The sequence below is a fragment of the Cryptomeria japonica genome, chromosome 3 (assembly GCF_030272615.1).
Source record: "Cryptomeria japonica chromosome 3, Sugi_1.0, whole genome shotgun sequence".
Taxonomy (NCBI): domain Eukaryota; kingdom Viridiplantae; phylum Streptophyta; class Pinopsida; order Cupressales; family Cupressaceae; genus Cryptomeria; species Cryptomeria japonica.
Window position 1 is genome coordinate 197,235,561 of NC_081407.1, and position 16,484 is coordinate 197,252,044.

The following is a 16,484-nucleotide window of genomic DNA, read 5'->3' on the forward strand; positions in this document are numbered from 1 at the left end:
ATTCACAGGTGCAGACCCAAAGCTAGAAATAGACCTCAGTTTATTGAGACCAAGGAACCCAACCCCCCGGTCCTTTGAGTTTACAGGTTTCTTTCGGCAATTTTGCACATCGAGATCTCAATTTGTAGTTTCCAAAAGTACAGTGCAGTTTAGTAACATGGACCAAGGCACTCAACGCATTGGTCTGACTCATTCTGACTCAATTTCTAATATTAGGTGCACATCTAAATTTCATTTTCAGTTTGGTAGTTTACACCTCAATTTCAGTTCTGTATTTAGCTGTTATTTCAGTTTATATCATCACTTTCATTCATCTCCCTAGCTTAGTTCATCATTATTTCACATTTAGCTCACTTCCCTTTCATAGCAGCAAAGGAATAGAAACCTTAAGAGTATTCCTTGAATCTCTTTCACAAGAGTTAGTCAAAGTGAATCACTTCCTTAGGCTCTTTCGTATTCCAATGTATGGAGGAAAGTGGGGTTAGGTCCTAAACTACCCGATCCCATTTTTCACCATCACAAAAATATTGCAAATATTGAAATAAATAATGGAAAGATACACCTTAGACCTGCAATTGCTGATAATGATGCTTTGCTTCTTGAATGTAATTACATATGTTGTAAGAAATGACATGAGCATGACAAAACCCTAATCACACACACATGCTTGCATATGAATGATTTAATTTTGCTCCACAATGGGTGAATGGAGAATATGCAGCCTTGAAGATCTTTGAAAATGCTTGATAATGAATGCACAAATGCTTGATTGCTAGCTTGAATGGATGGATGAAAATAGGTTGATCAAGTATCTTTATATAGGGGTATCTAGGTCAATTATAGATTAAGCTGAACTCCAACGGTCATGTTGAGACACCAATTTTATTTCCCACTGGAGAGATAGGGCCCAAAATATATTTCAAAATAGATCTTGACCAAGGGGGACCAGGGCGTTGAGCGCCCTAGTCCTCCTCAATTAGGGACCTCAATAAGCCTTAGGGAGAAGGATATCCCTCCAAGAAATAAGCTGATAGGTGCACATGACATCAGAAGTGGAGTTAAGACACTAAATAAACCTAGATAGGAGATGAGGGGGAGACATGCTAAAGTAGGGGTGACAACATGAGGTGTAAATTGGCCCAGTGAGAATTTACAATGCTACATTTAGCCCCCACTTTAACAGGAGTATGAGCCTATGCAAATACTCATGGTAAAGTAGATGAAAGAGACGAGCAATGAGGAGCACAATCACAAGGAGTATAAGACATCACTAAACAAAGCCCCCAATATTAGGATCTTAACTCACTCAAATGCATTCAAGGGCGCACAAGACAACAACAAAAAGGAAAACAAAGGCAAAAAGACAAAGAAAGACAAAAGACACAAAAGCTAAAGACCAAAAACAAGACCTCAAGTCAACTAGCCAAAGAGACCTCAAGATCAAAATGTCTCAACCACTAATATCATTCTTGAGAAATGCCATCTCAAGAACACAAGTGATCACATAAAAGAGCAAGAGCACACACCATCCATGAACTACAAATAAGAGAATCTATGAGCTCATGAGAAGAAAGAGAGAAACATGGATACACATTCTAGATGTGTTTTTCTAGGTGATCCATGAGAAGAAGAGAGAGGACATGGATATACACTCTAGATGTGTTTCTCTAGGTGATCCATGTTAGGGAGGACAGTAAGAATAGTCTAGTCATGTTTTTCTAGTTCTACTGATCCTCGTACGTGTGTGCAAGTGATGCATGGTTTCAAGTATATAGCACCTTGTATAAGAGTTTATTTTCTCTAGTTTTGAGCATGCTTCAACCTGTTTAAGACATGTAACAAAAATGCAAATTCCAAGGGGCGAGTCTAGTTTCAGAAACATCTTGTATAAGAGTTTGTTTTCTCTAGTTTCGAGAATGTGTAACCCCATTTAAGATAAATATATGCCTGGTTTTGAGGACATCCCATGTAAGAGTTTGTTTGCTTTGGTTTCGAGAATGTGCACCATGTCTAAGACATATACCAATGCTGTGTCTGGTTTCGGGCATGAAGCATCTCATGTAAGACTTTGTTTTGTCTAGTTTCAAGTTTGAACACCTCGTTTAATTCATGCAAAAATATGATACAATATGGTACAAAGAGGGTGATATGTATGCCCCCCCTTAAGATGTCAGCATAGCCCTATGTTGATGTCTTAAGAAAGCTAGAAACAAGGATACCCAACCTTCAACACCAAGGAGATACCCTTTAGGAAAAAATGTTCATAAACCCAAGCTAAAGAGCAAATAGTCTTATAAGAAGGGATAAGATAGTTTAAAAAGAGATATCTTGCAACAAGTGTAGAGACGATCCTTGGAGGAGAAGAGATCTTTGTTCAAAATACATATACCTCCAAGAGGAGTTTCTTGAACAAACATAGTATCTTCTACCAAAAGAAGAGAAGGAGAACAAGAATGCATGCCTTCCCCTTATTGCAAGGTGAAAGGGATTCTTGATGAAGGATGACAGACTTTTGACCCAATGTGAGGGGTAAGTTTATATATATATATACACACACACACATATTGCCAAGTGAAAAAGAGGTTGTAGCCAAGGACATACACCTCTTGCATAAGAGAGAATCATTGAGCAAACAACAAATTCACACAAGGAATGGCATTGAATCATAAACAAACACCACTCACCAAAGGAAAAGTGAATCCTTAGAAAGGGTAGGAGAGAGAAATCATTTCCCTCCAAGTGTAGGGACAATGAGAAGGATTACACAACTTCCCAAGATAGATTATTCATAAGAGACATACCGTTTCAAACAAAGAATAGGTCCTAACCAAGGAACACACATGTACTCGCATGGAGGATAATTTCATGCAAGAAAGGACATCAAGTTATAAAAAAATGTAACACAAAAGAAGAGGCAATCTTTAACAAGGAGAGAGAGAAGGAAAATGCCATCCTTTCCCTCCAAGCAAGAGGACAAGGAAAAATTATGATGAAGGATCACACATTCCCTAAGGAGAGATTGTTCATAAGAGAAGTATTCTTTCAAGCAAGGAATAAGTCCTAATCAAGGAACACACATGTAATCACATGAAGGATAATTCCATGCAAGAAAGGGCATCAAGTTATGAAAGATGCAATCCATAAAGGAAATAGTGAAACCTTAGAAAGAGGAAAGAGAGGTAATATTCTTGCCCCCCAAACATAGAGACAAGAATAAATAGACTATTATGTTGTTCACTAATTACTTTGGTTATAACTTAAGTAATGCATTAAAGTTATGAAAAGTCAGGTTTGAAACACAATTGAATAAAGGAGGGAAATTTGAATGCACAAATAAACAATGCAAAATTTTGTAAAAATGTTTTATTAACACATTAATTAAGCAATGTAATATGTGAATTTGAAAGATAAATGACTCTAAATCATAGCATAACATGTCATAAAGATTAGATCTGAAAATAGATTTGAAAAATTATGCCATCCACAAATCAAATTAACCAAAATAAATTTGGGTTTTCGTGAATTAAACCTTTAAATTTATTCAATTTTATTAAAATAAAGATCTATGATGCAAAATTGAAAACTAGAATAATCACAAATCAGATCTGAAATAATTAATCCAAATTAGATAATGCACAAGCTCAATTTTAGAATTAAAAACTAGGGTTTGCCTGAATTTAACCTCCAATTTTATGTAATTCAATTGGAAACTAAACTTGTGAATGTAAATTTGAATTTTAAATTTCATAAACACTTAGATATGAGAATATAAACTGGAATTAAGGGTGTAAGGAGTTGGGTTCACCAAAATGTAATGGTGAAAAATTAGGGTTTCTACCACAAGGAGGGAGAAGACCTCCAATTTTTTTATTAGGGACCACTACATTAAAGGGGGGTCAACCTAATAGATCTAGCCTCAAATAAAAAATGATAGGGTTGAGAAATTCTATTAGATTCACTGGGGTTGGAGATTGATTCCCTCTTTTAAATTGGATTGTGAAAATGATGAAGTTAGGGTAAATGTGTTGGAATTGAAGTAAAAATGCATAAACAAGGAGCTACGGTTGTCAGATCGAGCCATGAACCTAGATCTGAGCAATGTAAGAATGTTTGGATATGTTCCTAGAAGGAGCTCCTGAAATTTCGAGACCAGAATGCCCATCGCTCTAGTCCTCTACACTTTTCGCCGTGCAAAGGGGAACCTATTTTTCTCTGTAAATAATGCCAATTTTGAAGATCGTAGCTCCACACCTATTCTTGTGCACACTGGAGAAGGGTAATGGGTTGGGAATAGGGGTTTTCCTAAGTCAAACACCTGTTTAGGAATTAACCTTGAATGAAATATTCCAAATATTGAAATAAATAATGGAAAGATATACCTTAGATCCAGAATTGTCGATAATGATGCTTTGCTTCTTGAATGTACTCACATATCTTTTATGAAATGGCATGAACATGACAAAACCCTAATCACACACACATTATTGCATATGAATGATATAATTTAGCTCCACAATGGTTGAATGAAGAATATGCAGCCTTGAAGATCTCTGGAAATGCTTGATGATGAATGCATGTACGCTTGATTGATAGCTTGAATGGATGGATGAAATTAGGTTGATCAAATGTCTTTATAGAGGGGTATCTAGGTCAATTATCAATTAGGCCGACCTCTAATGGTCATGTTGAGCCACCAATTTCATTTCCCACCAGAGAGGTAGGGCCCAACTTATATTTCAAAATATTGCTTGACAAAGGGGGATCGGGGCATTAGTGCTCTGGTCCTAGGAGTAGGGTGCTATAACCCTAGGCCTCCTCAATCATGGACCTCAATAAGCCGTACGGAGAAGGATATCCCTCCAGGAAATAAGTTGGCAGGTGCACATGGCATAAGAAGTGGAGTTAAGGCATTGAACGAACCCAAATAGGAGATGAGGGGGAGACACACTAAAGTAGGGGTGCCAACATGAGGCGTAAATTAGGTTCGTGACAATTTACAATGCTACAATACCATACTATGCGGGTGGGGCCATACAATCCTACCTGTAAAAAAATTTGCCTCGAATTTGACTTTGACAAAAATACTAAGTATTTTATATCAAAACTCGTTTGTTTAGCCTTTTAGACTCGATGGTGATGTCCTTTATAGCTGTAAAGGCACCCAACAAAAGCTCAATGTTGAATTTATCCCAAATCTGAGAAGGGGCTTGAAGACTTGGGAGCTCTGCTTCCATGTGAGAGTCATTGATGGACTTGATCGCCCAAGATCACCTACAAAACCAAAATCAACCTTCTACACGAGAGCAATAGAGTGGATAAAATGTTGGAATACGGTGTAATAATAGAATATAATGATACTATCACACTCCAAATGATACAATACGGATCAACACTCCCTTGTACTACCTGAGTTAATATGAATTCATCTAAATTAACTCATAAGGGAGAGGTGAGTGCTGGTTATATAGAAAAATATGAACATATAATTCCAAGAGGAGTAATAACTCCCAAATAACCAAATTAGGTGAGAGTTGTGCTTACTTGGAAAATGCCAAAAATGTGGCATAACCTACTTAGCAGGAGACAAATCAAAGGATATGAGAGGTGGCATAAGAGGCCAAAAGAGTGTGTGAGGCTCAACCACCCATACTTAGCTGCTTGTTTAAGTCCATACAATACATTTTTCAATCTGCAAACCATGTCTGGATCTTCAAACAATTTGAATCCATTTGGTTGTTCAATGTATACTTCTTCTTCCATTTCTCCATTAAAAAATTCTGACTTAACATCCATCTGATATACTCTAAAGCTCTCGTAGGCAGAAAAAGCAAGAAACATTCTAATAGTTTCCATCCTAGCAAATGGGGCAAAAGTTTCTTCAAAATCAATACCTTCTACTTGAGAATAACCTTTACGTACCAATCTTGCTTTGTTCCTTGTGACTTGTCCTTGTTCATTCAGTTTGTTCTGGACCACCCAATTAGTTCATGTCACATTTCTATTCACCATTCTATGTACTAGCTCCCAAGTCTGATTCTTCTTTATCTGATTCAATTTTTCTTTCATTGCTTTTGCCCAATTTTCTTCTTTGCACAATTCTTGATATGATATAGGTTCAATAAGTGAAAGAAACCAACAATTAATTTGCTCATTTACCTCTATAAAACTTCTTATCTGGACTCCTTTGTTCTTGTCTCTGATTATCTAATCTTTTGAGTGATTCCTCTACACATATTTTGGTGTCTTGATTGCTTACTTCAGTTCTTCTTTATCTTCTTTTTCCGTTCCATTTAATTTTTCTTCATTGTTTCCTTCCAGAACTATCTTTTCTTCTACAACAATAGGAATAATCTCAAACTCGGTCTCTTGAATAAGGTTTAGGGGTAGTCTAATTCCATACCTCACATACTTTCACATTTGTACTCTCCACTATCTTGTTTAATCTCCCATTGTAACACCAGTATGCTTTTCTATTCATAATATATCCCAAGAATATTCCTTCATCTGCTCCGCTATCAAAATTTCTAAGGTCATTCTCATCTCTTCTATTATAGCACTTACTCCCAATGATTCTAAAACATTTCATAGTAGGTGGTCTTCCATACCACAACTCATAAGGTGTCTTAGTATGATTTATTCTTATCTGAACCCTGTTAAGAATGTAAACAATAGTATGCACATCTTATTTCTAGTACACATTAGCCAAGTTAGCATATTTCATCATATTTCTAGTCATATCAATAACAATTCTATTCTTCCTTTCTACCACACCCTTCTGCTGATGAGTTCTTGGAGCATAAAGATATCTTTTAATACCATGTTTCTCACAAAAAATTTGAATTCATTTTAAGTAAATTCTCTACCTCTATCAGATCTCAAGCACTTGATTCTAACAACAACTTGACATTCTACCACTGAATTGAAAACTTTAAATCTTTCAAAAGCTTTAGATTTTTCTCAAAAAAATGTAATTTATGTCATTCTAGAATAATTATCAATGGGTAACATAAAATACCTTTCACCATTAAGTCCACTCGTCCTTGTAGGGCCACATTTTTTTTATGAAGTATCTCCAATGGATATGACGTAGAATACTCCTTGTTCTTGAAACTTCTCTTTGTCTGCTTCCTTAACTGACATTCCCTGCACACTGTGTCAATATGCTTAATAATCTTTGGTAAATTTCTTACTGCTTTAAAGTCATTGATCTTTATCATGTTATCAAAGTTAACATGTCCCATCTCCTTATCCCATAACCAACATTCATTGATCTGACTCAGGTAACATCTGTTTTCACTTTTTTCTTTTATATAATAAACATTTCCACTTGTCCTAATTCCTTCTGCTACCAACTTTTTGGTTTTACCTTTTCTGATTACATCCAGTATTGGTGAACATAAATTCATAGCCTCTATTGCACATCTGACTAATACTCAACAAACTATGTCTCAAACCTTCTAAAAAATAAACATGATCAATTTTATTCTTACCATCAATCGAGATGTTCCCTAATTCCACAAATCGGTGCAACTTTCTCTCCTGCAAATTTCACCGATCCACCATCATACTTCTTTAAATTCATAAACTTGTCTTTGTCTCCAGTCATATGATTTGAGCATCCGGGATCAATGGTCCATGATCTTGGTTCAACTTTAGCATGCAATACATTTTTCTCTTCCAATCTTCCAAACCTATCCTATTCTTCTATTTTATAACCAAAAATAAAGATTCTTCATTCAAGTCCTCAACATCTTTTTCTTTAGATGAATGTGCCTCCATAGAGAAAAAAATCTTTTTCCCTTTATCTCTATCATTTGTTCTTTTTTGAAAATCATGTCTTCTATATCTACTTTTCTTTTCATCATCATCAAATTTTTTATATTCTTATTTATATATAAATATAGAAGCATAATGACCAATTCTTCCATAGTTAAAACATTTCAAGGGAAGCTTACCTTTGTACTTTCCAATTCTTCTCTTCAGTCTTCTTACAATGTTTGCTTCAATCTCAGCGAGATTATCACTTGCTTTCGGTTCATCTCCTGATATCCTTGAAATGTTAAATGTAGCTTCTCTTTGATAGGATTTTATATCTTCCATTTTTCCAATTTCATAGGCAAACAATGTTCTGATAAGCTAATCAATTGTGTAGTTATTCAGATCATGATATTCTTCAATAACACACTTCTCCAATTTGTAGGGTTTGGTATATGTAAACAAGATCTTTCTGATGACATCACTTTCTTCTAGCATTCCAACAACTCAGATAGCTTACAGGGTATCATTTACTCTATGTATGTAGCTCTCAATATTTTCATCATCAACCATTATGAAACCTTTAAACTTTTGCTTTAGGTTCAAAACTCTTGCTTGTTAGGTCTTCAGATCACCTTCATATACACAACACAACTTGTTCCAAATTCACTTTGCTTCTTTCATTCCTTTAACTTTGCCAAATACTTCATCACTAAGATAGATGATAAGTATTGTTCTAGCTTTTTCATTTGTCTCTTGAGTCTTAATTTCATTCGGAGTTGATGGTCCATTCGAAAGGTGTTGATAACCTATCTGAATAATCTCCCAAATTCTATTCTATAATGCTTCCAAGTAAGATTTTATTCTTTCCTTCCACTAAGTAAAGTTTGTTCCATCAAACATCAATGCTTTAACATGAAGGTCTTGCACCATCTCTAGGTCTACCTCAAGTAGTTAAGCTTTCGAAAGAGGAACCTTGCTCTGATCACAGGGGGCTTCATTGACTAGGCAATATTATATTGCGTTCATTCATATTGGGGGGTTTCATATCTCACAAAATGAGCTCAATATATTGTCTATTTGGTGAAAATAGGGGGGTTTTTAATTCGGGCCATGAAAAAATGCAATATTTGGTGAAAATAGGAAGGTTTTTAATTTGGGTTGTGTATTGGGAGGGGGTGACAAAAAGGGATTTTAGGGCAATATTTTTGAAAATAGGGGGATTCTTTAGTATGCCATGAACACAAATGATATAAACCAGGTTCACTAAGTGAATCCCCCGTGGATCTGATACAAATTGTTGAACACTCGACAGGATTGAGGGGGGGGGAGGTGAATCAGTCCAAAACTTCAAAATAGATTATTAATAAACACCATTAACTTACTTAGGAATAACACATTAATCATTAGCACATATACCATTAACCATCAACACATGAAGACCATATTTATGTGGAAAACCCAAACAGGGAAAAACCACATTGAGAATCTAACTCACAATATGAATAACAATGTTTACAACATTTTAGGCTTATTTCCAAGGAGCACCAACACCTGAAGGACTTGTAGAACTAAGGCGCACAATCTTAGGGAAGATACAAAGAGGACTTGTTCAATTGAATATCACTTCTTTAGCTCAAGATACAAACTACTACCAAAGAACTCATAGTCAGTTAGCAATGAATTAAATAGCTGGATTGAAATTGAGAAGGATTATCTTGAACATGAAATTATCCTTGAACAAATGGATCAAGTGACCAAAATCATGGTAAACGTCTCTAATAATATTCATTGTCACAACACACTATCTTGTAGAATATATCACCTTCAAAGCTCTTCTCAAACTAACTTTCACATCACCACAAACTCAAATCTGTTTGCAAATCAGTCACATACACTTCTCACACAATTCACTTTCACCTACACTACAATTCATCCATCCACACATCTTAAATATGAGATACAACATTGAAATCCTAATTAATGGTTGGCCGAAATAATATAAGCAATATTACACAAAGTAAGGCACCTAGACCTAAAATACTTAGATCGGTCCACTCTTGGAGAAAGAGGGAACCAAACCATATTGCAAAACATCATTCCATGGTTGATTCAATAATCCGCACATGCTAACACATACTTCAAAGGCGTTGCCAAATGTAACATGTAGACATTATCAACAAGTCGGCCACATAGCCACTTCCAATACAAAATACTCAATGTATGTCTGCACACGCCATGGTGAGACCCAAATCAACATCCCAAAACATCTTCCAACACATATCCAAACCAAAATAATATGATCCACTAAACCGCAACATAATTAGCAACATGTCCGTGTTGCAAGGTGTGCACCCTTGGTCTCCTTGTGTTGTGCAGTGCAGCGCTAGAGTTTGTGACATGGCTTAACCGCCTTCTGTGGATTCTATAAGTCTAGTAGTTGTATTAGGCATTAATAGGTCGATCTTTTGGTGCAACAACAACCACACTTGTAACAAGTGGTATCAGAGCTTGGTCACAGGTTCAAACCCCTCACTTGTACTAGGGGGGATTGTTGAAAGGTCTGCACCCTTGGTCTCCTTGTGCAGTGAAGTGCAGTGCTCAGGTTTGTGACATGGATTAACCACCTCCTATGGATTCTATAAGTCTGGTGGTTGTATCGAGCATTAATAGGTCGATATTTTGGTGCAATGGAAACCACACTTGTAACAGTCTGAATGGAACTAAAAGCTTTCTAAACCATCCTGAATACAGGATGACACAACCAATTCATCAAGAACATTAATTGCAACAACCAATAGCATATCCAGACCAACATCCATCTGGATAACTAAGTTTGAAATCAATGACAGCCATACAAGCTCAGATAACAACAATCTCCAACACAAGTTTGGTAGGAAATCAAACCAAAAGTGTATAAATAATTTTCTATAATGGAGCTACATAAAATTCCAACGCTTTTTATATCAAAATGAAGGGTTTAATTAGAGTTTAGAATGCTCAATGAACAAACCCAAAACTAGAGTTTCTTGGCATGATTGAGGGTTGAAATTTAATAAAAACTAAATATAAATTCTCTAAAACTTATCTATTACTGAAGGTAACTTTATCTAATCTTCATGCAAGAGGCGGAATATTAGTTTGGGGCTTTTAATCTTCAAAAAACATGCCCTATTTTAGCATGACTGACTAGGAGTGTGAGGCTACTCTCTTCTGATGTGATTTCCAACCACAAGTCATAGGTTTTATTGCTTATTCTTTGGGCATGGATGATTGAAGTCAGCTCATTTTTGTTGTGGCATGACGATCAAAGAAAAATTGACCTTTTTCATGCTCTTATTGTCATGAGGAACTTAAGTTCAATTGTTGTTTGCCAAAAACATGTTTTTAGACATCAAGTTGTGTTCACTGCTTGTTGGAATTGAAGTTTTCAATCTTCTATTCCTTTATTGGTTTATAATAGTTACAAAATACTTAGGAGAGATGAGAAACATGTTTCTTATAGGTGAGTGACTGCCTTAAGAAATACTTGATTAAAAGAATTCACCACTCCATTCAACTCCTCTATGTGAGGTGTCTTGGTAAATTTCAGTTTGAGTGCCAATTTCTTGCCACATATTTTTTAATTTTCTTTTCTTCTCCTTGAACTAAGGGATCTTTGCTCTCATGATCTAAATTTATTTTTCATTTCCTTATTTGATCAATTGTCTTTGTATTATAGTACTTATGAAGTTTACCTTTGAACTCCTGCACTATATCCTCAACATCAATTATCGTGATCCATTCATTTAGGACTATACAAGGGAGATACTCTATAAATTCTTCTGCTCTAATGTGCAATGCATTTACATCATTAATTTGTTCAATGATCTTCCCCTTAGCCTTCTAATATTTTATTCTTACTATCTTAATGGTCCTTATCCACTCTTAGACATCTTCTTGGTAAAGTCATCAAGAACTCCTTTCCTCAGTAGTGCATCTTTTCATTTTTGTAGTTGACATTATGATTCAAAGGATAGAGAGATAATCGTCCCACATAAGGGTGGTATCATCAATAATTAAACCTTTCCCACCTTCCCAAATCATTAAATTCTATGCAAAATTGTCAACTGATCCTTTATAGCATGGTACAAACTCATGACTTTATTAATTGCTTCTTCACCCTGCTACTTAATATCTCATTGTCATTCTAATGCAGGTGGAATAAATGAATCATTTCTTTGAAAAGTTGCACCTTGTGACAATGTAATCTCCAAGCTTGTCAAAGGATCACAAGAATCTATTGGTCCTAAGAAGTGACCAATATATTTATTCAACTCCCTAGTTTGCGCTCTTAATTATTCCTTGGAATCTTCCTCCTTATCAACTCTCGTAAAAATTGCATCCACAAATTTCTAGAGAGAATGCCTCTTGCCTAATTTAGTTTGCACTCCAAGGTCTATTTCTTGCACTTGACAGTCTTGCGCTTCCATTTCACTCTTGGGTTTATCCAACCCACTAGAGGAACTACAACTTGATCCCTTTGATGATCAATGACATACATTGTTGTAACCATGGATATTTTTCTGGCTCTCTTCTTCGCCTTCAGAGTTTTGAAGGCTTTCTCTAAGATACTGAAGTCTTCTTCACTCACTTCTTTGTATTTTCACTACCTTTTTTTGATGGTTTGTGTTAACCATATAAGAGTAGTGCTAGAAGTTATTTCAGAGAAGATTTATGTTCTCAATACATTTTCATCCTTATGTTGTTGGTGTTGTCCCATACTTGTCTAAGGTTGGTGTTTGGCCAATTTATTACTCTCCTCATCTATTGCTTGTTTATTTCCATCATATTTTTCTTCTTAATGATGTTATTATTCAATATTTTGTTCTTCAACATGTGGTGTAGGTTTATCTCCTTCATATTCTTGATCCTTTTCCTATTCTTGTTCTTTAGGAAACTCCTCACGATTTCCCTCATGCTGATCACTATAAAATTCACCTCCTTTACATCCAAGACCAGAATCCTCATCATGATGTTCTTCAATAATTTCCTCTTCTTGGTGTTCCTTAGGAGTATGAGGTTGTTGGTCTTCCTCTTCATTATCTTCATCAATACCTCCTGCACCAAGCATGGAATGCAAATCTTCTTCACTTTCCTTATTGAGTGCATCTATGTCAATTGCTGCATTATCCCTTTATTTTACTCACCACCTTTTGTTCCTACCTCCTCTTCTACATTCACTTAGGGAAAATCTTCTCCTTATGTATTTCCTAAGGGAGATTCTATTCTACTTTAGGCTCTTCTTCTACATTGGTCTCTAGAACCTCATTCTTCTTAGCTTCCTCTTCTATATCATCTTCTATGTTAATTGTATATAGAGATTTTTGTTCTGTAGTCCCCTTTTCTGGTACATCACATGAAAAAGTTTGAATGGGAATCCCTTCTTGGTCTATTGAGGATTGTCAAGGAGGAGTTGTTGATTCCCTTTGAGTAGAACAAATAGGAGCATCATGTTTTTTGTGAATTGGGGGTTTTCGCCCTTACCCTCTTTCTTTTATGCAATTGTGCTTCTTCTTCGACTTCTTCTTCTGAAGATTCAATTTTTTAGGAACTCTCTTAGGCCCTTTTCTAACCTTTTGTAGATCCTTGGAATGTCTCTAGGTACCTCTTTAGTTCTCTCTTTGGCCTTGGAAGACATAGTCCTTTGATGGATTAACGAGGGTGTTGTGGTAGTAACAAGATGGATAGATTTCTCTTTTCTAAGCTTCTCCTTGCTAGTAGAAGGGGCATTTTGAGCTTCTTCTCTAGCTTTTCTTTGCTTATCCACTTTTAACCACTCTCACACGACCAGTTGGATAAGTGGGAGGAGGTGGTCTAGTTGAAGAGGGAGTCTTCTTACTCTTTGAATTACTTTCTTGTTCCTACTATGTTTGCCCTTCTACTTGGGGGACTAGGAGCATTTGATAAGGCTTATTAACCCACTCTTGTGTCCATTTTTCAATACATATCTAGCTCTATGCTACATATCTTCAATTTCAACCATGTTTATATCAACATTATGTATGCATATATCAAAAATATTGTTTGAATTATACAACAAATGCAATTTATTTTCATTTTCCTTAGCTCTAGCTTCATCTAAAATCCACATCCCACCAACTTGGTTAGCTTAGTCGAGGTCTATTTTGCAATTTTTTTAACTTAAAATGGGACATTCTTAATCATCGATACAATTTTCTCAATGGTCTTCAATGTCAAGAACATTCTTAAAATGGGACCCAATCATTTGACTAAAGGTACCAATGGGGTCAAACCTATCTCTATCCATGTTCAAGGGCTTCAAGGAAATCATTAACAATTCAAGTTCTACAACCTTTGTTGTTTTCATTTCCAAGCAAGTGCATGCCTCTACTTTGATAGGCAATTGGAAGCAGGGCTTATGTTTGTTTACCACTAACCCATGGGCATCATCCACTTGTTTTCATAATTATAAGACAATCAATCTATCATAGGGGTACCTTGGTAGCTTATTTAGAGCCACTATGCATTGTGCCACCCTTATGTATGTGAAGGTTTTAAATTGAGTTGCTACATTCCTCTTATGATATAGTTACCATTTTCCTTTCCTGCATAATAACTTTGAGGTGAATGTATGCTTAGTTATGTGATTGCATCAATTAGATGTTTAAATGAGTTTTCATTGGAATGAATGAATATTTGACTCAAATGATCAATAATGTAATTAATGTTTTGATATTTTTATATTTTATATGGTTTTAAGATATGGCCTAACTATAGTATGTTTCTAAGGTGGACATGTAGCGTATGCCATTCCACCCTTAGGAAAGAGAAGGAGAGCATCATTGGAGAGAGGGTCGTAGACATGAGGATAAAAAAGTTTGCCACTTAAGCTTGGTATGTATAGGTGAAGTTGTCCTAAAGTTAGGTAAGGTTGTTTTGTTTTTTGACACCTTGTAAAGTCTTGGATATCTAAGTCGGTTATAGTACTCAAACTAGATTTTTGAGTTAGTTGAACCTTATCACGTCTAGGTCTCTGTCTCCCTTTTGATCGAGATAGTTAGATATAATTTTTGAAGATAATTTTAACACTTGAAAATTATACAGAATGCTATTTTAATAATATGTACATAAATATATATGTAAATAGTTGCATGTGTGTGTATGTGCGCATGTGCACACATATGCAATGAACACATAAGTACATGCAGAGATTTATTGTATAATAATTTAGCTATATTAAGATTCAATGATCTGAAATCATATATTGGGGCTATGAAAGCCCAAGCCATCATCGACTATAGCACAGATACTCATTAATATTTCTTTGATACCTTTGTAATGCTCGAGCCATATCAATTTAAATGAAAACTATTATAAGACATTAATTACTTGAACTCGGCCAAGTCATTGGCCTACCGATTCTATGTAGATTAATATGGAAATTTTATAATAAGTCAATGCCTCCTCCATCAAATAAACATTTTAAAGCATGAGAAGAGGATTATTGCAATCAGTTCTTAGCTTTCATATATGTAAATTTATTTGGAATTGGCATGTTTAGACTCTTGTTAAGATGCATTGTAGCATGCGGCAACTAATCCTTGGACGCTAAAGAGATAATGGATAAATTTTGAAATCCATGGTTTAAAAGAAGCTCTCTTTGTGAGCTCAAAATGATAGTTACTCATTTCATAGTTTCACTCTCGAAGAAAGGCAATAAGTCTTGACTTTTACAGTGCATAATAGATAGATCAAATAGAGATGGAATACCGTTCTTGTTTCAGCGAAGTGTTGAACTGTAGTTTGCAAGCTCAGAATTGAATCATTGTCTCTTCAATAGCAGCTACTATCATCAGGCATGGTCTTTCTTGCTTGCATTTTGCTATTGCTTTCATCAAAGTAAATATTTTACAAATTTCAATGCATGAAATAAAGTCTAGTTCTCGTAAGAGATACATCATAATTGAACGAATCTTTACTATCTTGACTCTGTTGAAAACTAACCCTATCTGGTTAAAAGTAATATGCAGAGGAAGTAATTGTCTTTTTATTATACCGTGACTGTACATATTGGTTTTGTATTCTTAGTCATAGAATTAAATCTTTATCACCAGTATACGTTATTTTGAAAGAACTCTCATTTTGTTATTCCAAGTGCTTAGTTGGGATAGATCTATCATATCCATTATAGGACTCTTATCAATAGCTGAATATTAAGGGAGGGTGACGTTTAATTCCTCACTAGTATATTCAAACCAAAACAAAAAGAAGATTTATGCTGTCACGAGTCCTTCTAAGGACGGTGTGGAGAATATTATACTAAGGCAGACTTTTGAATCTCACATTATTAAGGGGATACTTAGGGTTCATGGCATATGTTTGCACCCACTCTTTCTTTTCCTAACCCTAATGCATTGTTCCAGGGTGGAAACACATTAGAAAATACATTTTTCATGTATTCTCTGATGACAACTTAAGGATTGAAGGTCAATAAAACAAATGGCAGAAAAGTTAGTACTGGACCCATCTCTATTTAAGAATACAATGTTAGAGGCCTCTATAACTTATTGTAAACAAGGTCACGATGGTGGTATTTGAGAAGATATTTAAAAAAAAGGCTTGAGAGAGAAATAATTACTTCAAGTGAAATTGTTCTCAATGACTAAAGATATCTGAATAGTGTGAAGAAGGTGAAGGTGTCATGGTTAGTGGAAAATATGTGTAGT